The sequence below is a fragment of the Myodes glareolus genome, chromosome 7 (assembly GCF_982192425.1).
Source record: "Myodes glareolus chromosome 7, mMyoGla1.1, whole genome shotgun sequence".
NCBI classification, from domain to species: domain Eukaryota; kingdom Metazoa; phylum Chordata; class Mammalia; order Rodentia; family Cricetidae; genus Myodes; species Myodes glareolus.
In genome coordinates, this window is record NC_142032.1 from 32981531 (window position 1) to 32993808 (window position 12278).

The window sequence follows — 12278 nt, forward strand, 5'->3', positions numbered from 1 at the left end:
CCCCCAACTTTAAGCAACAGAAACCAGAGGAGCTGTAGTTGCCTGTGGAGAGAGAGAGATGAAGGAGACGTAAACAGGAAGGAACATTACTCGTGGTAGAATGTTTGGTATCTCTAAAAGAATGTTACATAACATTTATTTGTAAGAAACAGTGAGGTGCCCGTTTAACACACTTCAGTCTTTCAGAAATTATTTCTCAGAATATATCTACTTATGTTTATGAAATTCAATGGCTATAATCTACCACACTAGTGAGCTGAAAAAGAAAAGTTGCATGGTCATATCAATGAATTAGAATCAGTATTTGACATAAAAACTAATTTTTATGATGGAAATGGAACAAACAAGAAATGAGAGAATTTCCATAACTTGGTAAACGTCTACAGAAAAGCCAATAACACTACATCTCAAATCACACTTGTGTTAATCAGTTTTCTGCCATGTTATCAAAGCACCTGAGGCAATTTGCTTAGAGAGAGAAAAGTTTAGTAGCTCACAGTTTAGAGGTCCCAGTCTGCGGTCACAGGAGTCCATTGTTTTGGCCTGGGTCCAAGAACTCAGTAGCATGACATCATGAAAACACTCTCTCCTCTTCTTCCTCTTCCTCCTCTTCCTCCTCTACCTCCTCCTCAATTTTCTTCTTCCTTCCCCTTTTCTCCCTTCAGCCTCCTTCCTCTTTTCCTACTACATCTTCCTCAACCCAGCTTTTCTCTCAGCTAGAACACATTCTCTTCATGTGCCAGGGGAAAATGACCACCCACAGGTCCCATCTTGTACAGCTACATCTCACAAGCTTAATCAAAGGAAAAATTGTAAAGTGTTCCCTTCTAGTAGCTTCACATTGATCCAAGGAAGGACCCTAGTTGTCCCAAGCTGGGTCTAGTACCCACGCCTGTGGCAAGCAGGCTGTACAGCATCTTGACCAATTGCCCTTTAGGACCACTGAGAATGGAAGCCACCTCCATAGAGCATGAAAGTCTAAGACTAGTCAAAATCACCGATGTCCACGATGACCAAAATGTGATTTATCAAAACGGGCTAAAAAAAATCTGAATACGCTGCCAACTCCAAATTAAATGTTGAAGAACCTTCTATTATCTATTACAAAAAGTAGTACAGTTTGAAGAACTACAGTTCAAAGCCAGGCCTGGTGGCACACGCCTTTAATTCCAGAGCTTGGGAGGCAGAGACAGGTAGATCTCTGAGTCTGAGGCCAGCCTGGTCTACAGAGCGAGTTTCAGGGCTACACAGAGAAACCTTGTCTCAAAAACCCAGGGGAAAGAAGGCACAATTCTAGGCTGTTTCATAAAACTGACAAAGAGCCGGTCACTTCTGAGTCGTTTAAGTCATTCCATCGCCATAGAGAGAGAAAGAGTATGCTACCAAACAAAACCCATGTTGAGCTCTCGCCAGTGCCAGAGAAGAATAGCATGAAGGGAGAAGATTACAGGCAAATCTCACGTGTGATTGTAGTCGCAAAAGTTCTTACAGAGACTCTACAAAGTTGAGTCCGATAAGGTATGAAAAAGCCTAAAGTAGACTAACACAGTTCAACCCAGTCAGATTTATCCTAAGAGATTATGGATACATTTTACCATACTTGACAGATTAGGTGAGAAAAAAAAAACAGTTGTGTCAAGAGATTTCATCATATTTTTACTTTTTAATTTTAAAAAAGACTTACCTATTTTTATTTTCTGTGGATGACAGTTTGTTCGTGCACATGTGTGGATGCTGTGTGGGCGCCGTGTGGGCACTGTGTAGGTGCTGGGTGGGCACTGGGTGGGTGCTGCGTGGGCGCTGGGTGGGTGCTGTAATGCCTACAGAAGGCAGAGGAGGTGGAAAGTGACAAGCCCCAAAGATTCAAGAAAAGATTCATGACAGAAAGAAAGAGTTTCTTACAACCACTCAGAATCCCAAAGGGCACCAATTCTTAAGAGTCAAGATTGCCACGTGAAAATACAATATGGAAATGATATTTTTATGAAAAACTAATATTTGAGGTGGAGGTATAAAAGCCTTTATTTTGACAGCACCACAAATGCAATTCCCCACCTGTCACACATGTGATTTCTTTCTTAAGGTTTCTTCTCTTTGGAGAGAGAGATTCTCTAATGAAACCCATTTGCACCCTTAATCCTTTGTATCAAATCTATACTTTGTGTACATTTCAAGGCCTCCAGAACACTGGTTCTCAACCTGTGGGTCACAACTCTCCATCTGGAAATCACACAACCCTTTCATGGGAGTCACCTAAGAGTATCGAAACTATCAGATAATTACATTTCAATTCATAACAGTAGAAAAATTACAGTTATGAAGAGGCAATGAAAATAATTTTATGGGTGGGGGTCACCTCAACATGAGGGTCTGTATTAAAGCATCACAGCACTAGGAAGGGTGAGAGCCACGGCGCTACAGAATAGGCAACGTTCTCTTTGTATTGCACCCCACATTATCTTGCACACATTAGGCACACCGTGGTCATCCACTCTGATACAACAAAGAGATTGTGGAACAGGTAAGGGGTTGGAGATTAAGGAGGGGAAAAAGGGACTGTTCCCCCAGCAGTCTGGTGGAGACAAGAATAAGAGTCTTACCCTCTCCTTGCCTGGGAAAACCTCTGCATCCAAAAAGCTTGTGTTTCAACGTCGTTGAGAAAGCAACACCATTAGAGCAGAGTTCTACATATTAATATCTTGTCCACTTCCAGTGAAGACCAGAAAATATCCCCCTTACGAAACAGTCAAACCATTGGGGGCTATTTCTGGTACTTTATGTGATTTTGATTGTACTTTTCTTTCCCCATTGTGCTGGTTAGTTTTAACTGCCAATTTAGTTGACAATCTAGAACAGGTAGGCCTGAGGAGGAATATCTTGATTGTTGCTTGATGTGGGAAGACCCAGCTCACTGTGACACCTTTCCCTAGGTGTGGCAGTGGTCCTGCAGAGTATGAGAGAGGAGAAAGCTCACTTAGTGCAAGTAAAGATGCGTTTGTTCTCTGCTTGCTCTTGACTGCAGATGTGATGGGACTGGCTTCTCAAGTTCCTATCTCGACTTCCTCAAAACAGTGGGCTGTATCTTGTCACTGTAAGCCAAACAAACCCTGTCCTCTCCAACGTGGCTCTGAGTCTGGGTATTTTATCGCAGCAACAGAAATGAAATTAAAACATCTTCCCTACATTTCCCAAAGACTTCTTGCTCTTTCTTTGCTCAGATCCCTATGTTGGCCTTTCTGGTCTTCTGTTTTCCTCCCCTAAAACTAGATGGCTCAGTCAGAAGCCAGGGAGCTGAGAAAGCCTTCGGCTGTGTGCCCATTTCAGTCTTGTCCTCTGAGGTACAGGAGTAAAACAGAACTGGGGGTAAATTGGCTTCTAAAGGTATGAGCTCCATGTAGTTATGACGAGGACCAGGGCAGTAGTACCAGCTCCCGCAGAGGGTTATTGTGTGGATTAAACAAGATTCTGCTGACAACTTGCCTGGTTCGCGGTAGACACTTGGCAAATAACACTCATTGGGGAACTATGAGAAGCATAGAAAGGATTAGTAAGGCCTATTCCAGCTTCCCTTTCCAGTCCCTCCCCACCCGCCCAGTTTACAATGGGGTGAGGGTGGAGGTGGAGGGGAGGAGACACGTCATATGAGCAAAGCAACACTATGATTTCAACTGGTTTTTTTACTTTATTCTGTGGCCCTTGGGATTCAACACAGGGCCTCACACATGCTAGGCAAGCATTGCGCCACTGAGATATATACCCTGCTACTCTGTCTTAGGGTTTCTGTTGCTGTGAAGAGACACCATGACCACGACAACTCTTGTAAAGGAGAAACATTTCAATGGGGTTGCTTAGATTTTCAGAGATTCAGTCCATTATCATCATGGTGGGGAGCATGGCAGCAGGCAGGCAGACGTGGTGCTGGCTACATCTTGATATGCAAGCAACAGGAAATGGTCTGAGATGCGGTGTGGTATGTTGAGCATACATGAGACTTCAAAGCTCACCTCCATCATGATGTACTTCCTCCAAAAAGAACACATTTATTACACAAGGCCACACCTCCTAATAGTGCCTTACCCCTTGGGGGCACTTCCTTTCCAACACTGCAACTAGGAAGTTAAAATCAAGGACAATGCGGAGCTTACTTGGCCACGTGATCCCAGCACTAGAAAGGCTGAGACACTTCAAGGTTAGCCTGGACTATAATATAGCTAGACCCTCTTACAAAAAATTCAAGGACTCAGAGACAAGACAGCTTTTATTGCAGATGCCCAATTTTATAATTTATTACAGAAATTATCTAAGCAGTAGCACTGAATTTGGTGGTGATGAGGACCTCAGAGAGAAAGTATTCAGGGAAGAAAACTCAACCGAAGCTGACCCACTCAGACTACTCACCCGCTTTCCAAGAGGAGCGGAAACCTGGTAATGCCATTTCTCTCCCGGCCCAGTGCCAAGGGATTTCCAGGGTCCCAGAAGATAACAGATGTTCTTGTTTCTCTCAGACAGCAAGTAAACACAACAGACTCTCCAAACTCATGGGAGTTTTTTAGAAAAAGGCACAAGAAGAGTTTTACCTAATTAGTCAAATTTCCATATATCTTCTATCTGTTCCATAAAATATAGAAACAGAAATGCCTGGACACCCGTCCTAGCGGTAAAGGGCTGTGCCCCCCTGGAACGTGGCTTCTAAGGAAGGAGAGCCCCTTTCGGGGTTTCAGTCATCTGCATGGGTGCTGTGTGCTGAATCATTCTCTGATTTGGGGTGGGTGGGGGGCTCAAAAGGGTAAATATCATTTTACCACAAACAAGCTTCACCGTTTGGGCTGCCGTTCAGCCCTGATCATATCTAACTCGGATGTGAGTGACTCTCACTGTAAGTCATAAAGAGAGCACATTCCAGTTACCGCTAGAGCTATTTCATCAGCCTTCCTGTTACTGTGAGTCATGGCAGAGAATCCAATGCTTGCAAGAAGAAACCACAATCCACTAATGAGCTCCCTAAACCTCCGTGCCCAGAACAACAATCAGCAATACATCTCATTATTAATTCTTCTTTTGGCATCTGCTATGTCCCTGCATTGCCCTGGTTTTATGGATATACCTGTATATGTATATATACACACATATATATGTACAGGACGTAATGATTGACCCTGAAGTGTTTAACATGTTGTTTTCTTTATAAAGAAATCAGCCTTCTTTTTATAAGTCCTCCAATGTTGAGACTTTAGAGGGGAAAAAAGCAATCCAAAATAGCTCAGCTTTCATTTGCCTTTAGAACAAAGATAAATGACATTAGCATTAATATTCAAGTTTCATCAGCTGCAAGCCTCTTAATTTGCTTGACCACAGGCAGTCCAGTCTCTCAGAATCTCTCCTTCAAAGCTGTTTCCTGGAGCCTTCCAAAGTGCCTGTGAATACCCATGAAAGGAGCCATGGATGTGAGATGCTGGACCCACTTGATCCAGTCTCAGAGTGCGACCTGCTTAGGCCAGACGGTCTTTCCATTGGCAACTTTAGTATGCACTAACAGTGCATCCAGGGGGCACAGCATCCTCTTGGTGATGACTATCCATCCATTCCATCATGACTTTGGAACACAAGAGGTATGTTGTCTGAACTCACTGATAGGCCAGATCCAAGCCTCTGGTTCTAGGGGCTCCTTAGCCCTTGCAAACCAGTGCCTGACGGTCTCATCTGACTTGCCCAAGCCCAGCCCCGACCCAGCTAAGACGCTCTGTTCTACCAGCCCGCTAGGTGTTAAAGGACAGACAAATAATATAGCAGGCATGCTGACAATGGGAGGGGAAGCCTTCTTAGGACAAATTAGTCATTTCTCTTGTCAGTTTCCCAATCAAGGGTGGTACGTATGATAAGAAGTCTCCTTAATGAGACTTAACAAGAAAAAAAAATCACATTGTCTACAAAATAAATTTATTACAGACAACTATTTTTTTATTTTTATTTATTTATTTAGTTAGTTTTTTCAAGACGGGGTTTCTCTGTAGCTTTGGAACCTATCCTGGAACTAGCTCTTGTAGCCCAGGCTGGCCTCAAACTCACAGAAATCCGCCTGCCTCTATCTCCCGAGTGCTGGGATTAAAGGCGTGCGCCACCACTGCCCTGCTTGTTTTGTTTTTAGAGACAGGGTTTCTCTGTGTGACAGAGCCCTGGCTATCCTGGAACTTGCCTTATAGACAGGCTTGCCTGGAAGTCACAGAGGAAGGAGTGCAAGGATTGAAGGCATGTCCCCCCACCCCACTTTTCACATGTGAAACAGTTTATAATATTTTATGTCAGATTATTATGTGCCTAGGGCTAGAAGCAAGCAGCAGTAGAGTGGAAACGGTCTACCTGAGGGATCTTAAAGTCTCAGTGTAGCAATTTGGCCACAATTCAGTTCCCAAGGTGACAAGGTGCTGAGAAGGTGGAGCGGGAGACGTTACCATTTCTTGGACAGTTCACCACACTGAGCATTATGCCATGGAGTTTACATACCTGTGTCACACGATCCCAACAGGTATGTAGGTAGGTGCTATCACTGCCTCTACCCTAGAGACAGAAAATCTTAGATTAAGGAAGCCCAAGACCTTTATCTGTAAGAGGCTACCCTATAAGGAGGCTTCCTGCCTCCTTGAGGGTATTAGTCTGGAGTTGGGGTTTTTGATAACTTATGTTCCTGGAAGACCATTCACCCATTCCATTTGTAGAATAGGGATGTGTAACTTGCTTCTCAGGAAATGGGAAGGAGTCTCTGAGACACCCATTGCTAGGTCCTACGATTCTGCAGAAGCCAGTTCTGGGATGTGGGCAGCGTGAAGAGGATCAGCATTGCTGCCAGGCACAGTGACCGTGTGATTTGGGACAGAAAAAGAACGTAACGTTGACGTGGTATCACTGACTCCTGAAAAAGGAAGTTTGTGCATTTTTGGACTTAGTTAAACTCACACACAAATCAGTTGTTTAAATCTTTGTTTAAAATTAACCAATTTGGGAAAACAGGAACTATTCACTTTCTGTCTGTTTTTCATTCTTCTGTCTCAGCAGCCAAAATGTTTTTTTCTGTACATAGTCAACTCTTATCTTATCATGCCACAATCTCTCAGAACATGCTTTACTCTTTGATTCTTGAAGATTGTCATCTGTCTTTTAATATTTCACAAAAGCAGCTTTGCTCAACATAATTCCATGAACAAGAAATCAATCTGAGAAGAAATCTAAGCTATAATCTCATGACCATCTCTGCTTGTACTGACTTCTCAGTATTTAGGCAAAATCCTCAGGAAATGCATGATTTACATGATCTTCAGAGGCTACTGTCTAGTAGTCATACCCTTGTTGGCTCCAATACGAAGTTCTCTTTAAACACTAGAATGGAATTTATTTTCTAGCGTAAACTGCCACACCCGCCACCTTGATTAACCATCTCTTCATGCTGATTTGAGGAAAAACATTTCTTTCTTTCTTTCTTTCTTTCTTTCTTTCTTTCTTTCTTTCTTTTTTTTTTTTGAGATTGTACCTGCCAAAATTACAGGGATTGAGAGTCAGAGGTTAGGGTAGCAATGGCTTTCATTAATAGCGCTACGGTGAACACTAAGGTGAAAGATAAAGACACCAGTGCACTCTCCGGGGATCCTTCCCTGACAGAAAGAAAAGAGAGGAGGTCTTGGGCAGAAAAATCAAATAAAATCTGGTTGAGTTTCCAAAAGCAGCAGTTGGAAATCAAATACTCGTGTCTAAATTTGCCAGAATCCTGGGAAGTTTGCCAAACACAGATTCCCGTAAGTAAATTCTTGATAGATATTCCAGTTTAGTGGGTCTGGGGTAAGGCTTCAAATCTACATGCCCTTGACATTAATTTTAATGATGGATAGCAAACATACAGAATATGTAAACACATAATGAGATAGCATCAAGAAACACAAACGGGAAACTGATCAGACCAAGCTGCGGCAAAGCACCCAGAAATCCTTTCCTTTTTTAAATCCAAATGCTGCCCTCCTCCCCCAGTGCCAACATCGTGGGTGCTACAGCCTAACCTGGGGTTGTGTTTCCGAATTACATATTAAAAGAATTATACAACTTGTACTTTTCTGTTTCTGCTTTCTTTGCTTAATATTTTGTGTGTGAAATCTATTTTGTCATGACATCAGTGATTTATTTATTCCTGTCGCCGATTCGATGACAGACACTTAAGTTATATACAGTTAGGATGGTGTTTTCTTTCTGTTGAATCTGCTGCCACTGAACTAATGTGATTTGAAAGTGGTTGCTATGTTGCCTTTCTTCCTACTGCCCCCGCATATCAAACAGTGTCTTACACAGGCAGGCGATCAACAGATAACCGTTGGACTAGAACCAGATTAAATTTTCTACCTGTATTAGCAGATGGCAGGCAGTGAAGCTATCACCCCATTTTCCATTATCTTACAATGCCACAGAATGGTGCCCCAAACAGGATGATAAAAAGGGCAACACTGACCCATCCCAAACAGCCACTTCCTCTCACTTCACGGAGACCACTCCCCAGACACCCTCAGGTCTGTCCAGGACAAAAGTCTCTTATGTCATCTCTTATGTCATTGGCTGGCACAACTACAGACAGTCAATTTAACAAGCATGTGCTGAGCCTGTCGAGTTTGGATCCTGTTTTAATGATTACAACCAGTTCCAAATGAAAACTAGGCGATAACCTTCAGAGTCACAACCTTCACAGGAGGCTGCTGCAGTCCAGCTGCTCAGGGATGCCAGACAGAGCCTTCCGCTCTTCACCTCCACGGAGGAGACAGATTCAGGGATACATTCATGTTGGTCCAAATTCACAAGTTCCACTACCCAGAGTTGGTAATAATGTTTCTGATCCTCCTGCCTCTCCCTCCTGAGTGATTACAGGTACAGACCCACCAGACCCAGTCTTCCTCCTTGCTGGGGATCTGGGAGTCGAACCCAGAGATCCCTTTAAGCCATGAGCCACTTCCCCAGCCTAGAGTGGAAGATTTTTTTTTCCTCAAATAAACCTTACCTTATGTAGTCTTAATCTCAAGTCCAGTAACAATCAGGTTCCATGTAATAATAATGACTATTTTATCCAAAAGAGGTATATTATAGTCATGAACTAAACTGCCTACCACTTCTGTAAAACCATTATGTACAAATGTCTAAAGAGTAAGAAAGTGCATCGCCTGTTACGACACTACTTACAGTCGGCCACAGAGCTGAAACGTAGTTGGAAATGCCCAGAGGAGGCCTTGGCTCTTCCTCAGGCTCCACCTGAGCAAACTTGTGGAGATGGGCTGTGGTCTGCCCAGTTTCCAGGAGTGTTCCGGCCCATAAGGGGAAACAGGACACTCCACATGCCCTAGTAAGATAGCGACCGCACATTCCTCTTCCTGCAATTAGAAAGATAAAGAGATACTGTCCTCCAAGGCTGATTTTTTTTCCCTCCATTTTTCCTTGGAAACAGCCCTTGGTGCTGGTAAGAGTGAATTTCTCTGAGATGGAACACAATTTGAGGTAACAAATTGTGGGAAAGTTTAAGGATTACGTTTCGTGGTTAGTAACCCCAGCCTTTTCTTCCCGTTGGGGAGCCAGCTACTCACGACTTCTGGTTGTTCATGAATCCACCAGGAAGTAGCAGATTTGGGGATTCCATGGCAAAAATCTGCGTCTATAACTAGTTCCAGAAATGGGCAGGGCTCCTTTTCCTTCACATCTGCGATAGCGATTACATTCCAAAGTAAACACCGAGAATTACGGTGGAGCAAGATTTGGGGAGTGTCCAGTATCACACAACTAAATATGGCACTACACAAACTATTTCCCCAAAGTTTTAACTATGAGTTGGTTTCAGTCTGCGCATATGTGCAACTCCTCGCAAGCCTTGAAGGTTAACCACATTTATTAACGGCCCTGAGACACTGGGAAGGAAGAGCACAGCCGACGGCCAGGTGATTGATAGCGCCTGTCTACTGTCAATCTTTTCTCTTATTTGGCGGGGAAGGAGGGGGCTGCATATGCCATGGTGTGTATGTGGAAGTCAGGGGACAACTTAAGGGATTTGGTTCTCTCTCATGGCTACTGGGAATGGAACTCAGGTCACTGGGCTCAGCAGCAATCACTTTTAACTGCCCATTTTAGATTAAATTCTCTTGTTTTCAAGTGTGGAATCTATACACTATGAAGTTCAGAGAATAAAAACTATATATATACATAGATACATATACATGTTATATATATATAGTTATATGCATAACTATATAATATATAGCTATATGTGTATCCATACACACACACACACACACATATATATATATATATATATATATATATATATAGAGAGAGAGAGAGAGAGAGAGAGAGAGAGAGAGAGAGAGACTGGAGAAACACCTAGATAAGCTGAAGGGGTTCCAGGAGGGCAAATGAATAGCAACAATATAAAGAGACAAAAAGGAGACAGAGGATGTTGGCTTCCCTCCCTTCCCTACTTAACAAGTGGGGATGAACCCCTGTTGACAAGCACTGTGTCACCCTTCACAGTTTTCCACACACCCCATACATTTAGTAACTTATTGGGCTATCTCAGCACCCTTGGAGAAGAAACATCAGGTGTGTATCTAGTGTCATGTCCAGTTTAGTTTTCAGGTCTTGGGGTCATACTACAAGGGTTTAAATCTTGACCACTGCAATCGCTTCCTGCTTGTATGATCCTCCCCTGACCCTTTCTGAGATAGGGTCGCAGTCTGTAGCTCTGGTCAGCATGGAACTCACAGAAATTCTCCTGCTTTGGCCTCTCAGCTGCCGAGATTACATAAGCTACCACACCCAGCTCTGGTGTAACCATAAGTCATTAACTTCTCTGTGCTTCATCTTTCTTATTCATAAAACAGTGATGATAATTCCCTACCTCACAGAACTTGCTGTGAAGACAAAAATGATGTAGCCCAAGGTCTCAATATGCGTCTTCCCACATAATAATCCCTAAGAAGTCGTTAGCTACTATTTGTGTTCGGCATTTGCTTATATGGTTTCTCTACATGGTACCAACATCACGTGTCATGGTTTGAGCTTGGAATGTCCTCCTTAGGCTGAAGCTTTCAGCACATAGGCTTCTGGTGCTATTTTGAAGATTGTGGGGCTTTTAGGGGAGGGATCTGGCTGCTAGTTGATCACTAGCAGAGTCATTTGAAGGTTCTTCCGGGGTCATCGTGGTACAGACAGCTTCACTGCATCACCCTCCTGATGCTACAAATGAAGCCACTGTGCCTGTCTTCTGCAAAAGAGCACCTGAAATCCATCTGAAACCATGAGCCACAGCAAGCCTTTTCCCTGGAAAGTTGTGTCTGTTAGGGATTTGCACACAGCAAAAGTAACTAATGACGTAACATGAAAAGTTCTATGCCCCTAAGGTTATGTGTTCACCCATATCTCCTTTAAGGTCTTGAGTTCTACATTTCAGTCTTCCGTGTTCCTGGAATCTGTTTGGATATGTGGATAAGCAGGGTGTCTACTTTTTTTTTTTAACAAATGACATAATACACAACATAGAACCTTGTGTGTTTATTATGTACGGCTCAGCAGGAAGAGTTGGCAAGTCTCTGCAGGCAAACAGTCTGCACTAGAAACAGCCAGGAGGAGGAAAGTGGAGCTGCTAGTTTTGCATGCATTGGTCAGTTGTTTGCAAATGCACATCCTTGAAACAGGGTGAGCCTGACAGGAGGAGGTCTCTGACACTTCCCTTGGCCTGAGGCATTAGTGCTTGACATGGCCATGTGTCGACAATGGATATTCAGCCAGGGCTTCCTCCTCTAGACACACACACACACACACACACACACACACACACACACACACACGTGCACGCACGCATGCACATGCACGCACACACACGCAGTGCACACACGCGTGTACACACACGTGCGCACACGCACGTGCACGCACACGCACGTGCACGCACACGTGTGCACACACGCACGTGCACGCACACGCATACACACACACCCCCCAAAGCTTCCACAGGAATGGGCCGGTCTGTCACCCCTGGTTTCCACTCCATGTCTCATCCTCCTGGACTGTCTTCAGGAGCAGTAACCTTCAAGCAGCTACCATCTCTGACATCTAGAGATGACGTCTAGAGAGCAAGGCCTTCTTCTGGAATTTCTCATCAGGCCTTGCCCAAGGCTGTTCCCGAGACCTTTCTTTCCTTTGCTCTTCTGAACTGTGTCTGTGACTATTTAGCTCCTTTCCTTCATATTAGATCTGTTTATCAATTGGCTGTC